Source organism: Phascolarctos cinereus, unplaced genomic scaffold, assembly GCF_003287225.1.
Source record: "Phascolarctos cinereus isolate Bilbo 61053 unplaced genomic scaffold, phaCin_HiC Scaffold_2;HRSCAF=192, whole genome shotgun sequence".
In the NCBI taxonomy this organism is placed as follows: domain Eukaryota; kingdom Metazoa; phylum Chordata; class Mammalia; order Diprotodontia; family Phascolarctidae; genus Phascolarctos; species Phascolarctos cinereus.
In genome coordinates, this window is record NW_027555625.1 from 362,442,312 (window position 1) to 362,458,949 (window position 16,638).

A 16,638-nucleotide genomic window follows, 5' to 3' on the forward strand; every position below is an offset into this window, starting at 1 on the left:
AGCTGAATTAGCTAGAACAAGGGTAGGAGAGTTTATGGAACTTGCAGATAAGATCCAAAACTTAGCATTCAGGGACTACCACAGGACATACAGTGGTCACCCACTTAGAGATCACAGAGGATGGCAGAGCTAGAAAATTCCCAATGTACATCTTGAGCCCCAAATGCTTTCCTGAGTTTAAGCTCCAACTCTCCAGGAATACACAGAATATTTCTTGTTGTGCACTATTTATCTCTGCCCTTGGCTTCCTCTGGTTTTCTCCTTCCAACTCTAACTGGTCTTTTATTGTCTCCTATACTAGATTCTCACTTTCTTCTCACACTATCAATATTTGTATTCTCTTAGACTTCCCTCTTTTTCTAGAATTTAGCTGCTTAATGAGTGTTTATTGATTGATTTCTACACTGTTTCTCCTAGCAATCCAGTACCCTTATGCAGACAACTTCCACATCTGTATCTTCAGTTCTGACCTCTCTGTGGAGCACTTTTGCTCCTGGCCAGTGTCATTGGGTCGAAGAGTAGAAGATGAGGAACGAGGTGCTAAGAAAATTGGAAAGGTAGGAAGAGATGAGGTCATGAAGGGCTCGGAATGACAAACAGCAGATTTTGTGTTTGATCCTAGAGGCAATAGGGAGCCGCTGGAATTTATCGAGTAGGGAGGTGAGATGGTTGGATGTGTGTTTTAGGAAAACCCCTATAGGGGCTGAATGGAGCATGAATTGGAGTGGGGAGTGACTTAAGGCAGAGAGACCGATCAGAAGGTCATTGCAATGGTTCAGGTATGAGGTGATGAGGACCTGGATCAGGGTGGTGTCGGTGTCAGGGAAAAGAAACTGGCGTACATGTATGGGAGAATTAAGGGAAGAACTGACAGATTGAGAAGTGCAGTGACTTGGCCCAGGAGTCAAACTGAGGACTTCTGACTTCCAAGACCGCTACTCTTTCTAGTATATCACGCTGTCTCTGATACTTACATAACTTATCCTCGGATGGCTAGAAATTTTGAAGAAAAAGATCAGCAGGGAATGAACACTTCCTGCTGGGCCTTACACTGGTCCATAGAGCCTGCTGCCATGTGGGCGTGCAAATACTGTTCTCCTGTGCCCAGCTCACAGGCAGTACAGCCTACCCAGCAAGCTGCTTAGCACAGCCTGTGAAGGGACGATGAGGCAAGCACCGAAAATGGGTTTTCATCCACATCTTAGGCTTAATTCCTGTTCCTTCAAAAGTCTTGCTCCTCTGAAGGGAAAGGTTATATATGCTTAGCTCTTCCTCATATCCTTTCCCCCAAAGACCCTCAATGAGGGTGAGAGATTTGCCAATGATAATGATACCTTACATGTATATACCACCTTTTAGCTTATAAAGTCCTCTCACATCCATATTATCTGCATATCAGTTCTGTGAGGTAGTCAGGGCAACAAGGTCTAATTATCCAATAGATACACACCAAGATGCTTTCATGGTTAACAGAAAAGAAACGGCCTGGGTGCTGCTTCTTCCAGGCCACATATGATTTCCTTTTTATACCTCAGCAGTCACTGGAGTCCCAGTATGAGAAACAGAGTGATGGGGGTGAAGGCTCTAGGCCCTCGGAGGTCTTGGGGAGATCTTAGACTGTTGCTTCATGGTCAGCAAAGCCTAGGTTAAATTTTTTTCTCTGCCATTGGGTTGCACGCAGTCTGGGGAAAGTCACTTCAGGGAATTCTGGCGGGATGACTGAGTGAATAATTGTGTCTAAGCCTGTCATCCTCTCAAGATGGCAAATAATCAGTCAGATAAAATATAAGAATAACACTAAACAACAAAGATGGGGTAGGAAGGAATTCATCACGTGGAAGATCTCACAGAAAAACCAACTGAATGAAATGAATAAGCAGTCTAAAAAGTACTCCAATACAATGAATATGCACTATGAGGTAAAAGAAAGGGGCTATTGGATCTGTTATTTCATTCAGCATTGGACATTTGAAACTCTTTTAACAAAGATGGTCAGTACCTTTTCCATGACTTATAGAGTACTAAGAGGTCAAATACTTGTTCAGGGTCCTACACTCAGTATGTCTCGAGTCATGACTTGAATCCATGTCTTCCAGGTTCTAAGGACAGCTCTACCTACTTCACAAGAGGCTGGTTGGTTGTTGTCCTTCAGTCTTGAAGAATACAAAAATGGTATCACTATATTGGGGTCCACAGCGTGTCCAACTAAGGCTTATCAGACCGGGATGAGCTCAGAAGGTTCTACCACATGGAGGGCACAAATAGTCCATGTGAACGGTTGGAGTGAAGATGTCTCTAAATTTGTGCATCTCACATTTCTTTTGAACTGTTACAGTTCTGCTTCGCTCACAGAGCACAATGCCTTCTTTGATGCAGGCACACCATTCTGGGCAGTCCTGTGACAGTATCTGCCATGTCTCACAATTGATTCCAAAGTCCTTCAGAGCCACCTTGAGAGTGAGTGAGAGCCTACAGGTCACATTGTAGCCCATACCATTCTAGAGTGCAGCCTGAACTGGATTAAAATATAATTGAGAAATACTTAACAAAATAAATAAAAATATAATAGAATATAGAATGTTAATGTGTAGTTTCTTAAGTCAATATGTGGCTTGTAGAGATGGTTTAGTGGTTCCCATTTCTATTTGAGCTTGACACCCACATTGCCTGTGACGTAAAAGAAAGTCATGCAAATATCCCAGAGGAGAGAGTTGGTTACAACCGCAATACCCCCAGAAATGCAATGGAATGATTGACTACAGGCACATCCAGAGTATTTGGAGAATTGACTTTTAAAACTAAAGAAGAAATAGATTTCTCAAGGAAATAATCAAAGAGCCAGATAAGAAAAGAGATACTTTCAAACTAATGACAGAAAATCCCTTGAAAAAAGTTGATTCTTTAAGAAAGAAAGCAGGTTTGGAATTGGAAAATGCAAAAAAGGAAAAATATAAGAACAAAATCAGAAAATAGAAAAATGTGGAGATACCTGAGATTTCCGTCTTGAAGACAGAATGTAGTGAGACAATCTGAACATTATTGACCCTTCAGGAAAACGTAATGAGATTTTGAAACCTGGACAATATACTTCAGGAAATCATGTAAGGAAATTGCCCAGAAGTATTAGCAACAGAGGACAAAAATTCTGATTGATAGTATTACCTGATAGGTCACCAACAGAGAAGAACCACAAGTTCAACTCATCTAGAAATATTGTGTCCAAGTTCCAGAACTTCAACTTTAAACAACAAATCCTGTGAGCATCCATGGGGAGGTCTTTTACATATCAAGGGACAGTAGTAAAAAAAAAAACCCAACAACCATGAAAGACTATTTCTTATTCTATCGGTTAATAAACAAATGTTTCTTAAGTGCTTACCATATGCCAGGTACCAGTTCACACACACACACACACACACACACACACACACACACACACACACCCCAAACTAACCTAAAAAGAATTGTAACATGAAATAAGAAAGTTTTCATAAGAAATCAGTTTTCACTACAAAATATTATATCCTGCAGAGCTTAGCTTAATTATAAATGTTTTAAAAATGGCTTCTCAGTAACAGAGAGTCATTTCAATAATTCCTGCTGTAAAAGACTATGAGTTTTAGTAAAGATTATAAAGGAGCTAGCTAAACAACTCAAAAACAGTGTGAAGGTCTTCAATAAATCTGATGGGTCAGTGGCCATTAGATGAAGGCCACTGATGAACACAGGGAAGTTTTAAGCATTGACTGAGAGGATTAGCTGTTCCCCTTCTGGCTTAGATAAAAAGAAAGCTCGCCTGCCTCTAAAGTGAACTCTGACGAAAGAGTTTAGTCTTCCCCTTTCTGCTCTTGGAGAGTACAGCAAGGGAGAAGGAAGGGAATTTCTCTGCCTTCTTTCCTCCTCCACTACCATTAGCACTGTAGTGCTAGTGCTATCTGATACAGCTTCTCATAGTAGGAGTGCATGGAAGCATCCAGTAGAAAGAGTTTGGCTCCACAGTTAGTTTATTCAAGAAAAGTCAATGGAAGGAGAGAAAGTCTGGTGCCTAAAGCTAGGAATCCTGTTCAGTAATCGTGAGCCCCAGAGACAAAATTTCTGCTGGCCCTACAGTTTGGATTCTGACTCTTTCTGAAAATGCAGTGCAGTAATCTAGGCCAGGGTTTCAGTAAAGCCAGAAGCTTCAAGTGGTGGAAACTACAACTAAGAGTGCCTAGCAGCTACTGGTGGACCATGGAGCAGTATACAAAGTCAAGCTGTATCTGCCAGCATCCAGTGGAGCACAATCAGTAGAGAAGAGTCCAGTGGAGACACAATACCCAGGTGAAAAGAAGTAGCAGGAAGACGACTGCAACCCTGCAGCCTTACAAAAATGAGCTACCCCTAGTTGCACATTTCTTGGCTACATGTGTGCTTCTCCACCTGTGAACTCTGTGTGTGTGTCCAATCTGTCCACTGAAGCTGTGAGCACTTTTGGGAAAATGTGACTCAGATTTATGAGGAAAGATGTTTTGTTGCTACTTCCCTTACTGTACCCTTTCAGTAAATGCTTTTGCTTTGAGCTAATTGTGCCCCTTAGCTGACTAGAGACAAAATAAACACACTACTGGGGGCTCATGAACAATATTTTTAGGAGTGCAGACCCACAAAACACCTCACACCTGAGATAGTAGACCCAGAGGATCTATGCCAGTGAATGTAAGCGGGGGGAACATATAGGCATGCTATGCTACCGAAGAAGCTTGCCCATTCATCCAATAAAAGACATTAAGAAAGGCAAACATGCTCACATAGCATAAAAAATCCACACAGGTAAGTCAGTATTAGCATGCTTCAAAAAAGAGACAATCTACTGAGTTTTAGAACCCTCACCTTTTCTGAGAGCCATTCATTTATTTATAAATGAACCTCAAAAAATGGCGATCAAACAAAAGTTACCTTGAGGAAATTCATTTTACTTTTCTGGTCCCCATTTTTTAATCTGTAGGATGAGAGTGACTAGATGATCTTTATGTTTTTTCTTAGCTCTGAATTCTATCATTCATTCATTTGTTTTAGACTAGAGCTGTGATTTCTTTGGTGTAGAAGACTCTCAATGAGAAATACTCTTTCTGTTAATGTAGATCAGCACTTGCTCTGCAATTTTTGATCTAAGAGAATTGCTTGGGACACTGAGAGATTAAGTGACTTGCACAGAGTGATACAGTCAGTATTTCTCAAAGCCAGGATTTGAATGCAGGTCTTTCTGATTCCAAATCCATCTCTCTGTCCATTATGCTATGCTGCCTCTCCATTTTTTTTATTAATATCCCCATTTTGCAAATGAGAAAACTAAGGCTTAGAGATATTAGATGATTTGTCCAAGGTCACACAATAAATGCCCATGGCAGGGCTAGAACTCAGCTGAATCCTGATTTCAGGCTCATTCCTCTTCCCAAAACATTTAATTTCTTGGGTTAGGTCTTCATCAATTGAAATATAGCTTTGTATAATTATCATCATAACCTAAGCAGATTTTGTTTAGGAATCCATAGATTTCTGAGTGCTGGCATGATGGGAATCAGACTGGTGGATGTGTCTGGGGGAAATAGTCATTGCCTCTGAGATCTGTATTTGCTTCAAAAACTGACCAGAGGGTGAAGGAAAAGCTGAGTCTCCTGGGGATCCTTTGAAATTTTCCCTTGTTGATTGATTTATTTTCAACTGAAGAGGTGACCTGTTGGAATAAAAAGAAAATTATGTACAAACTCAGGGGTCTTGTAACTGTGGCACCTCATTAAAAAATTATATAATAGTATTCAATTCTGTGCTGGCAGGACTTTCTGTTTCCATAGTGATAGTAGCATAATGTCATGAAAGGGACAAAGCGGACCCATTTAGGTCTTGAGTAAGGGAGGCCAAAATCTGCTGGACCTGTTTGTGAAGCATATTTCCCAATTGTACCTATTTATTATTGTTATTAATTCTAGTTTTGTTCTTTTCATATTTTTTTTGTGTGTCTTTCAGAAAGAAATGGTGCTAGGATAAGTTGCTAACCTGTTGGTTATAAAGTCTTTCAGCCTATTGCTCAGGTGGATAAATTAACTGATTTTTGTAACAACATAAAAGTATGTAAATTCAACTTTCCTAAGTACCCAAAGCATTCTTGATACAACTCTAGTAGTAGACAGGATGACGGAGATGAGATATTTCTCATCCTGTTTCCATATGATTTTGATTTTATGTCCTGGGTCTCTATATTTTGAAAGTTTTTTGTTCCACATAGTTTAGAAATGATGAGTACATAGTATGGTGACATCTATTAAAATATACTTAAATTTTTACGAATCGATGTTATGTCCAGGTGATTTTGACTAATAGCTCTGTCTGTGATAATGGTCTAATTCCAGTATAATTTATTTATTAAATTCTAAAGGATATTTTGAGGTCTGTATTTGCAGTATATGCATTTTTTGTTAATAAGCCTATAAAAGATAGTGAGTTTATAATGTATAATTCTAGGCATAAAGTCATGTTTTGGTAGGTGCTAAATTCTAGCAGACTGCAGTGATGAATTGCAATGTCTATTTCCTTTGTATAATCTTTTTATTGGTAAGACTGAACTCCTTAAGGATAACCATTTGAAACTTTTGGTGGTGATGATCTGGTCTTGAACTATCATCATAAACCCCTTTGTTTCTATGAACAAAATCTCATAACTTAGTCATTTGTTTGATGCTACTGATTGAATTATTATGACTGTCATTCATGGAGGGCCTTTTGATAACCAACTTCAGTTAAATTCCATAAATCCAATGTCATGTACCTACGATCAGTCTTTACTATCACTCTGCAATGTGATATTTGGTTCTTTCAAAGGGTTTTATGCAAGTTTTTAACCAGTTTATCATATGCTCTGAGAATATTTATTAATCTTCCTTTCTGATGATTACGTCAATCTTTACATAGCTGTCTTAGGGTGATGGGCTCTGTGTTTGGCTAATATCGTACTGGTGTTTGTTAAGATACTTTCCGAATCTGTCATGGTCCATTTTCCAGTTCCAAAAGTGTAGGTTAAAACTGGTATGTATAAGTGTTAATTGCTTTAAACATGTTTTCCCCAGGATTTCAGAATTATAAAAGTTGTTCTGAGGTCTGTACTTTTCTTTGCTTTCTCCTTATGGCTTTTTGCTCAATATGCCTTACTTGGAGGAGACCAGGATATTTGTAGGTGTCACCTTCATCTCTTGGATCTGTATGACATCTGGATATAAGTTTGAAGCTTAAATATTTCTATCTTACCTTGGTGTGTGTTAAGAATCTTACAGTATTTGAGTCCAAATGACATTTTGATATTAATAGAAAAAGGTTCCATGAGATGGAGAAGCTATTAAATTTTTTTTAACAGAGCCTTATTACTTGATGACACCCATGTTCATCAAGTGATAAGATGTTTTGGTAGGATTTCTTTTTTTTAAGTTTTTTTTTTAAATTTATTTCATGAACTATTTTTCAATTAGTTGTAAAAAAATTTTTGGCATTCATTTTTAAGTTTCAAGTTTTCTCTTTTCCTCCCTCCTCATCCTCACCCCTTGAGAAAGCAAGCAATATGATATCAATTATACACGTGAAGTCACGAAAAGCATATTTCCATATTAGTCATATTGCAAGAGAAAACACACACACAAACAAGAAAAATAAAGAAAGTAAGAAAAGTATGCTTCAATCTGCACTCAGAGTTTATCAGTTCTCTCTGAAGGAGGGTAGCATTTTTCATCATGAGTCCTTTGGAATTATCTTGGATCATTGTCTTGGTCAGAATAGCTAAGTCTTTCACAATTGATCATTGTTACAATATTGCTATTACTGTGTACGATGTTCTCCTGCATCAGTTCATATCAGTCTTCCCAGGTTTTTTGAGAAAACTATTCCGCTAGTCATTTCTTATAGCACAATAATATTCTATCACAATCACATGCCACAACTTGTTCAGCCATCCTCCAACTAATGGGCATCCCCTCAGTTTCCAATTTTTTGCCACCACAAAAAGAGCTGCTATAAATATGTTTGTATGAATAGATCTTTCCCTTAACTTGAAGGCCATCCCCACTTAGAGAGGATAGTGGATTTAAGGTGAGGCAGTGCTGTAATAGATCTCCCTGAAAGACACCACATTTTACCTCAATTATTCTTTATATTATTATTTTGGTGGCATGTTTTAAATAAAAAGTAGTTTTCCATGTGGACACTGAACACTCGGGCACTGTCATTATGCTCAGGTCTACTACATTTCAGTATATCCATCATTGTGAGTATGGAACTGAGTTACAGGATTTGAAATAATCTACAAAGGTTGGAAATGTTACAGTGATTTGGGGGTGGTTTGCTCAATCATCATTGATTAATAATCAGTAGTTCTTTACACTCCTGTCAATTTTTTTGGCACACCCTTTTTGCTCCTCAGGCAATATATTGTTTTTCTGCAAGTATTTGTAGATTTTTTGACAGATTCGATGGAGTACATAAGGATAGTTCAAAACAACATTATGGCACTTTGAATATAGTACACAACTGAGTAATTAACTTATATTTAGAAGAGTCACTGGCATTCTCATCTTTTGATAATAAACATGTGAACTCTTCTGTTAAGAAACATGGGATCAAGCTTGCTCCAGAGAGAAAACTGGTAAAATGCTTTCAATAATGTGCTGGCAAATATTTAACAATTGGCCCTCTGGGAAAAATGTGTGCAGGGCACATTTTTAAGTTTAAGGTACATTATTAACATTTTCTCCAACACTTTCTGAAGTCTATACAATCAACAAGATATTAAATCAAACCCTGTTTTGCAGCATTTACTGGTTCCCAAGGTGTAAATGCTCACCTTGAAAATTTAACAATCAACTAGCTGAAGAGTTGGTCGGAGCTGGCTCCTGCACACCCCACTGCTTTGGTAGTAATTTATATAACACTCTCCAGGATTTTAGCCAATAATTATACGTCTTATCTGGACCTGACATTTTCCAGTTTTGCAGAGTACTTAAAGTTTCAGTCACCTCCCTCGAGGTAGCAACTATTCCATCATTGATTATAATAATAGTATGCATGCAAGCTTCCTGTTTCACTTTTGATCCAACCTGTGCTTTCATTGTGTTGGTTGTCTTTTGAATGTGTAGACAACCAGACATTTTCCATAGCCTCCTTCACCGGGGGTTGTCTCTTTCCTCTAATTTGCTTTTTGACTCTCAATAGTATAGTTCTTGATCGATGTTAATTTTTTTTTTGGTCTTCACAGTGTTTTGACTTCTTATTACCCTAACCTTCTGGCTTTTATCTCTTGCTTAATTTATTATTCACATAATGCTTATGGAAAATCAATTTTTTTCCCCTTTGAATCTCTATTGCAGTTGTTATGGAATTACTCTTTCCTTTTGGAGGACCTCTAGATTTGCAATAATTTTTTTGCACTGGTTGATGTACAAAATTTTTTTTTATTGTACTCATCTTTCTGGCTTTAGTTTCTGAAATGGGGCTTTGAGACAGGGCCAGGTTTTCCCACTGCTAGCTAGATGATGGGTGGGGTCATCAGCCTGGATTGCCTTGTCCTTCATCCTTTGGGTCTCCTGGATTCCTGCTCTGACTTCTACCTCCTAGGGTTAGGTTCCCCCAGATATTTAAGTTAAGAATATTGGAACTATGGGGCTTTCTGTAGACCCTCAGGACAGAATATTAGGGACATCAGAGCCCTTGAACTAGGCTGTACTGGTCTGATCACCGTTAAGGCTCCACGCTGCTCATGGTCGTTGGTAATTGTTTGCTGCTTACTACCTACTACTACTGCTGCCTAGGGCTTCCATGTTCCCCACAATGGACCTTTCTGCCCCCTCTAGAGCTTTCAGGAGGGATCTCAAGGATCCCTCTACTTTTTCAGTCTCTGGACACAGAGCTTTACAGGTTACCTGTTTCACTTCATGCAGGAAGCTATGACACTGGCTTTACTATGAGGCAAGGGAGATGGGGTTCCCTTTTCTGTTGTCCATTGGCTTCTGGCTAACTTTCTGTGCAGTTCTGTCTGAGATGGAGGATATTGCTTTCTGTAGTTTCTCATTGGGTTTTTTGGTAATTGTGAGGTCTGGCATAAACTTCAGGGTTTTGCTGGGGAGTAGGAATGTAGGAGCTGAGTGGTCTGCCACCCACAGAATTTCCAGTAGCCATCTTGTCAAGATTAAGTACATGTTTTCAAGCGTTTGTGTCCTTCAGTTTTTCCTTCTTCATGTTTCAGCAACTCTTACTTCATCAAATCTTATTTCTGCTCTTATTTCATCAAATCCAGCTTTAGGAATGAAGCTATTCTTTATGATTGGCCTGCATTGATCTGCAGTCCACTGTTGACTAACTTGGAGCTGAGAATACTGTTGACAAATAGTATAAGTCCTTGAACATAGCAGGTAAAACCTATTTCTAAATTTTTTTTTTATGATGTAGCACCAGCGAATGATAAAATGCATTCCTATATGAACAGACAGTTCTCAGATGAAGAAATTAAAGCCATCTATAGTCATATGAAAAAATGCTCTAAATCATTATTCATTGGAGAAATGCAAATCAAAACAACTCTGAGGTATGACATCACACCTATCAGATTGGCCAACATGACAAAACAGGAAAATGATAAATGTTGGAGAAGATGTGGGAAAATTGGAACACTAATACATTGCTGGTGGAGTTGTGAAATGATCCAACCATTTTGGAGAGCAATTTGGAACTATGCCCAAAGGGCTACAAAAATGTGCATACCCTTTGATCCAGCAATAGCACTTCTAGGGCTATATCCCAAAGAGATCAAACAAATGGGAAAATGACCCACATGTACAAAAATGTTCATAGCAGTTCTTTTTGTGGTGGCAAAGAATTGGAAATTGAGAGGATGCCCATCAACTGGGGAATGGCTGAGCAAGTTGTGGTATATGAATGTAATGGAATACTATTGTGCTGTAAGAAATGATGAACAGGCTGACTTCAGAAAAACCTGGAAAGACTTATATGGTCTGACGCTGAGTGAAGTGAGCAGAGCCAAGAGGACTTTGTCCACAATAACAGCCACATTATTCAATGACTAATAATGTTAAACTGAACCCTTCTCAGCATTACAAGGATCTAAGGCATCTCCAGAGGCCTTGGGTTGGAAAATGCTGTCCACATCCAAAGAAAGAACTATGGAAGTCGAATCACTATCACTTACTTTTACCTTCTGTTGAGTTTTGTTTCATCTTTCTGATGGTTCCTTCTATTGGTTTTAATTTTTACTTACAACTTCACTAATGTGAAAATATGTTTAACGGGTATGTAAATGTAAAGCCTATGTCAGATTGTGCGCCGTCTTGGGGAGGGTGGGGGGGGAGGAAGGGGGAGAAAAATTTTCAACTCAAAAGCATATGGAAGTGATTGTTGATAAATCAAAATAAATTAATAAAATTTAAAAAAAAATAAAATTCATTCCTATCTTCAGGTCATTTCATGTGACTCATGGTTTGCTATCCTTAGTGGTCAGCACTGTTTGCACCAAAGTATTACTAGCAGGTAAGGGACTGGTATTTCTGATTTGTTTAGATGTATCTTGCTTTCTTAGCAGAACACAGTGTAGCTCCACTCACCCCGTTGTCTTCTAGGGCCACCCCAAAACCCTGTGCTGCCCCTTCTATTTCTTCGATTCATAGGAGAATTTAAATCACGCTATCCAGGTGCTAATCCAATCAATGATACTGCTGGAGTCCAGTGGGCCAATATTTCAGGGTTCCTGTCAGGCTTTCAAAGCCACCATTGTGATCTACAATAATAGAGTCTCTGCTGCATATCATCCTGGCTAGCATTCCCTTTCTTCCCTCCCCCTCCAATGTGGACATGAGTTGGGCTTTAAGGAGTTGCTGTTTGTGATTATGAGTATAGAAAAATCATTCTCTTCATTTTGTTCACAGACAGAAATGGCAAAAGTCACCTGGGAAAAGTTGCTATCCTGCTATTATTCTTTCATACTTCATGTTCTTGTACAGATGGATAAAATAACTGATTTCTGTAATTAAATAAAAGTATTAGGATATTTGTTCCTCTTCCATAACCTCACTGAAAGCCTCTTTGGTATATCTCCAGTAGCAGGAATGATGGAGAAGCTGTATTCCTCATCCTGTTTCCACATTAATTTGATTTCTATTATTATTATTTATTAAATCTATTGTTATCTGGCTGGCAGGGGAAGACATAAGTCAGAGCAGCCTTTTCCTGAAAGATGAAGCAGAAAGATTCCACATCTCTCTTCTCTGCCAGTCTCTCTTGAGACACATTTATGAAGAAATAGTGTGCCTTTAATCACTTAATTCAGTTTTAATTTTAAATTGTAAATGCAAAGTTTATTTACAATGAGGTAAACCTCTGATTCCTGCCTTGATCATTTTAATGTACTGGAGTGGAGCAGAATTTTTTTACCAGGTCCTCCACAGGCGTCTGAATGTGTTAGCATTATACGTCTCATGCTTGAGTGAGCGTGTGCAAGGAGTGCTGGAGCTTGGCATATGCATATCCAGGCCTCCATAAATTATGCACATTGCTTCCATTTCTATACAAAGGCACTGAAAAAATTATGATAAAAATTAACTTATATTGCACACACAGCCCTTATCTGTTGTCTCTGGTCCCTAGCCTCCCATACAAGTAGACTTTTCTTTTTCTGGGCTGCAAGGGAAAGGGTTGGCCTTGGCTGATAGGGACATGCTTGACTCTTCAGTTAGTGATTTAAAGAATAGGCAAGTCCTTTTTTTTTAGAGAGAAATAATCCATCCCAAATACCTGTGACTCTGGAGAGATGGACCAACATTTTGAGACACAAGAATTCTCTCACCCTGCCCTCAATCTTGTGTTATTTAACAGAGTCGAGAAAGACACAGCCGCCACTCTGATACAGATCCTCATTGTTTCCCATCTGGATTACTGCAATAGCCTCCTGGTGGGTCTGTCTGCTTCAAGGCTCTCCCCAGTCCAATCCATCCTCCATTCAGCCACTAAAGCGATGTTCCTAAGTCACAGGTCTGACCATGTCATCCCTCTTATTCATTAAACTCCGGTGGCTTCCTAATGCTCCAAGATCAAATATAAAATGCTCTGTTTGTCATTCAAAACCCTTCATAAGCTAGCCTTTTCTACCTTTCCAGTCTTGTTACATCTTACTCCTCAACACATACTTTTCCATCCAGTGACATTGGCATCCTGGCTGTTCCACAAATAAGGCACTCCATCTTTCTGCCCTGGACATTTTCTCTATTTGCCTCCCATTCCTGGAACACTCTCTCTCTTTTGCTCCAACTACTGACCTTCTTTAAGCCCCAACTAAAAGTCCACTATCTACAGGAAGTCTTCCTTAACCCCTCTTAATTCCAGCGCCTTTTCTCTGTTAATTATCTCCCATTTATCCTCATAGAGCTAACTTTGTAAAAATTGTTTGCTTGTCTGCCCCCCCAACCCCCCCCCCCTTAGCTCTTTGAGGGCAGGGACAGTCTTTTGCCTCTTTATATATCCGCAGCACTTAGCACAGTGAAGGGCACATAGTAGGTGGTTAATACATATTTATCGATTGATTGATTCTATGGGGAGGAAGTCATTGAAAAATGATGCTGATGTATAAAAAAGGAAAGCTCATCAACAAAAAACTTTTAGAAGGGGGGAAACTTTGTCCTAGAGAGGTATAACAGAAAGATGGCCATATAATCAGAAGATGAATTTAGTCCTGGACCTGACTCTTAAGTGAGTGATAATGGAAAAGGCCTCTTAGAGAGAAATAAGCTTTGCCCTGGTTACCTCTTACAGAGTTGTTGTGAGTAAAGAATACAACATAAGCTCACCCCACTCCCCAATACACTGATATACATACCATACATACATAAAGCATTGTGATTCTCCTCTCTGGAAAAATGAACCTAAGAATTTCCCTATATGCTCATACAGCCACAGAATGTGAGAGTTGGAAGAGACCTTTGAATTTTAGAACAGAGAATTTCAGAGCTGGAAGGGACCTTGGACATAGAACATAGCTGATGAGAGGTGCTGCTAGGCTTTGGGTCAGGAAGACTTGGGTTCATATCCTGCCTCAGACACTAATTATGTGACTCTGGGCAAGTCATATAACCTTTCTATGCCTTAGTTTCCTCATCTTTAAAATGGGGATGATAATAGCAACTACCTCCCAAGATTGTTGTGAGGAAAGAATTTTGTGAACTTTAAGAAGCATTATATAAATGCTGTATTATCATCATCATCACCATCATCATCATTATAAACTTGATGAACTTATAGGTTGGTGAGCCTTTGTTTTGGGACTTTGACACCTTCTGTGGAAGTTGTGGATATGCCTACTGACAGTCTGAAAAGGTAAAAGGACATCCACTAGGTCATTCTGAGTAATACCACGTTGAGAATGAAGACATCAAAAATCTCATTGATTGACAATAAAGTGATTGGCTTGGATTGTGGTGTGTCAAAGTCACCCCTTTGGGCTGGGATTACAAAGAGGGGAAAAGGGTATCTGATGCATAGTCTGCCCTTTTACCTTTTTAAGAGATCCCAAGAGAGACCTGGAACCTGAGAGCAAACTTGAGAGCATGGCGGGGAACCCCTTAACTCTGCCCTAGTCCCAGAATTGGCCAGCATGGAGAAGCAGTGGCAGAGGCCTATTGCAATCATGTATGCTTTTTGTCATGTGACCTCTAAGAGAGGGGAAGCACATGGCCAAGTGGTGGTCAGTTTGGGGCTTCGACTTTCTAGGGAAAGAAGTTTCTTGAATGTTGAGTTCCTGGACAGCTTGAAGCCCAACTTTCTGGAGAGAGGAAGTGGAATTTCCTGGACATTGTTTTAAGTTCCTTCAGAATTTAAGGTGAAAGAGAGAGACAGACAGACAGAGGCAGAGAGAGGGAAAGACAGAGACAGAGTCAAAGAGAAAGGCAGACAGAGACAGACAAACAGAGAGGCAGAAAGGCAGAGAAAGACAGAGACAGAGAGAGAATGTGATAAAGCTGTATTAGTTATCTGGAAGATTCTCAGAGAAAACTGGGTAGGGCCAAAATGTGATAAGCCCAGAGCTTGGGATGCTTGGCCATAAGTGACAGAATCCTAGAATGTCAGAACTAGGAGACTTAAGATCATTTAAGAAAGAATATCGGAGCTGAAAGATGCTTTAGGACATAGAACATAGACCATCAGAGATAAAAGGGGCTTTAGAATAGAATTGAATCATAGGGTTTACAGAGCTGGAAGAGATCTTAGTATCAAAAACCGAGGTGAAAGGGACATTAGAATCATAGAATCAAAAGACATTAGATCTGGAAGGGAACTTAGAGGTTATTCCATGCAATACTTTCATAGAAATTTAGGGCTGGAATAAGCCTGAGAATCATAGAACATACAATGTCCAAGCTATGTAAGACCTTAGAGATCATCTAGTGTTACTTCTTTGATTTACAGGTAAGGAAACTGAGGCTTAGGAGTGACTTCTCAAAGGTAAAACAGCTGGTGAAAGAGCATAAACTTAAACACAGATCTTTAAATTTCCAATCCAGTGTTCTTTTCAGCAGTGATTCCACCTTGCCTCCCCGGGCCATTTCACGGTGCTTATCTCCACTGAACGAACATTTGAGACACCAGGTTGAGAGGCTTCTAAACCTAATAGGATTCTTAGATCTTTTCTAGTGTTCACAAGGTGTGTATTCTGTCCTGTTGACATGTGAAATATATGGTCCTACTCCAGGCTCCCTCAGCTGTTTGCAGGCCTGGACATTTTAGCCTTGAATTACAGGCTTTTAGTAATGTCACCCTTCATGAATTACGACGTGGATCTTGACAGTCTATTTAAATTAAATATATATTGCAAGACTATGTAGTATAAATCAGTATAAATATTTATAAAATGAGAAAGGCCAGGGGAACAACCTGATTAGCTAATGAGGAATGTCCAGCTTCACGGGTTAGAAAGGGTTAACTTCATATCATCATTAAAAACCAGAGCTGGAAAGGACCTTCGAGGTCATCTTGTCCAATCTTCTCAGCTAATATATTGCATTACCTTACTTCAGATTTGGTGAGTTTATGAAATAGGAAAATAAAGCAATGCTTAGGATCTTTAACAGTGTAAGCCCTGCATTCCTTTTCTTTGTAAGGAAATCTTTTACAATAGACAGTTATCTCGAATTACACTGATTTTTCATATTTGAATACATGAATGGACCAAAGACTAACAGGATGTAAGACCTAGGAGGGTTTTTCAAGTAAAAGAATAACAGAATGTCAGAAGAACCACTAGAACCCAAAACTATGAACTATATCTAACTCAAACAACTGTTTGAGTTAGAAGGGACCTTATAAGGAATCATAGAATGCAAACTGTCAGAGCTTGAAGGGACTGAATTAAAAACCCAAAAATGTTAGAATTGGGAAGGGCTTAAGAATCCTAAAGTATATATAACATCAGAACTGAAAATAGACCTCAGGGTCAAGGAACCATAGTGTGCTGTGGAGTTGAAAGAGGCTTTGAATCATAGGACATAATAAAAACTCACATTATATAATATATTAAAGTTTGTAAAGTGCTTTTCCCACAGCCAACTTTCAGGTGATTAATGTAAG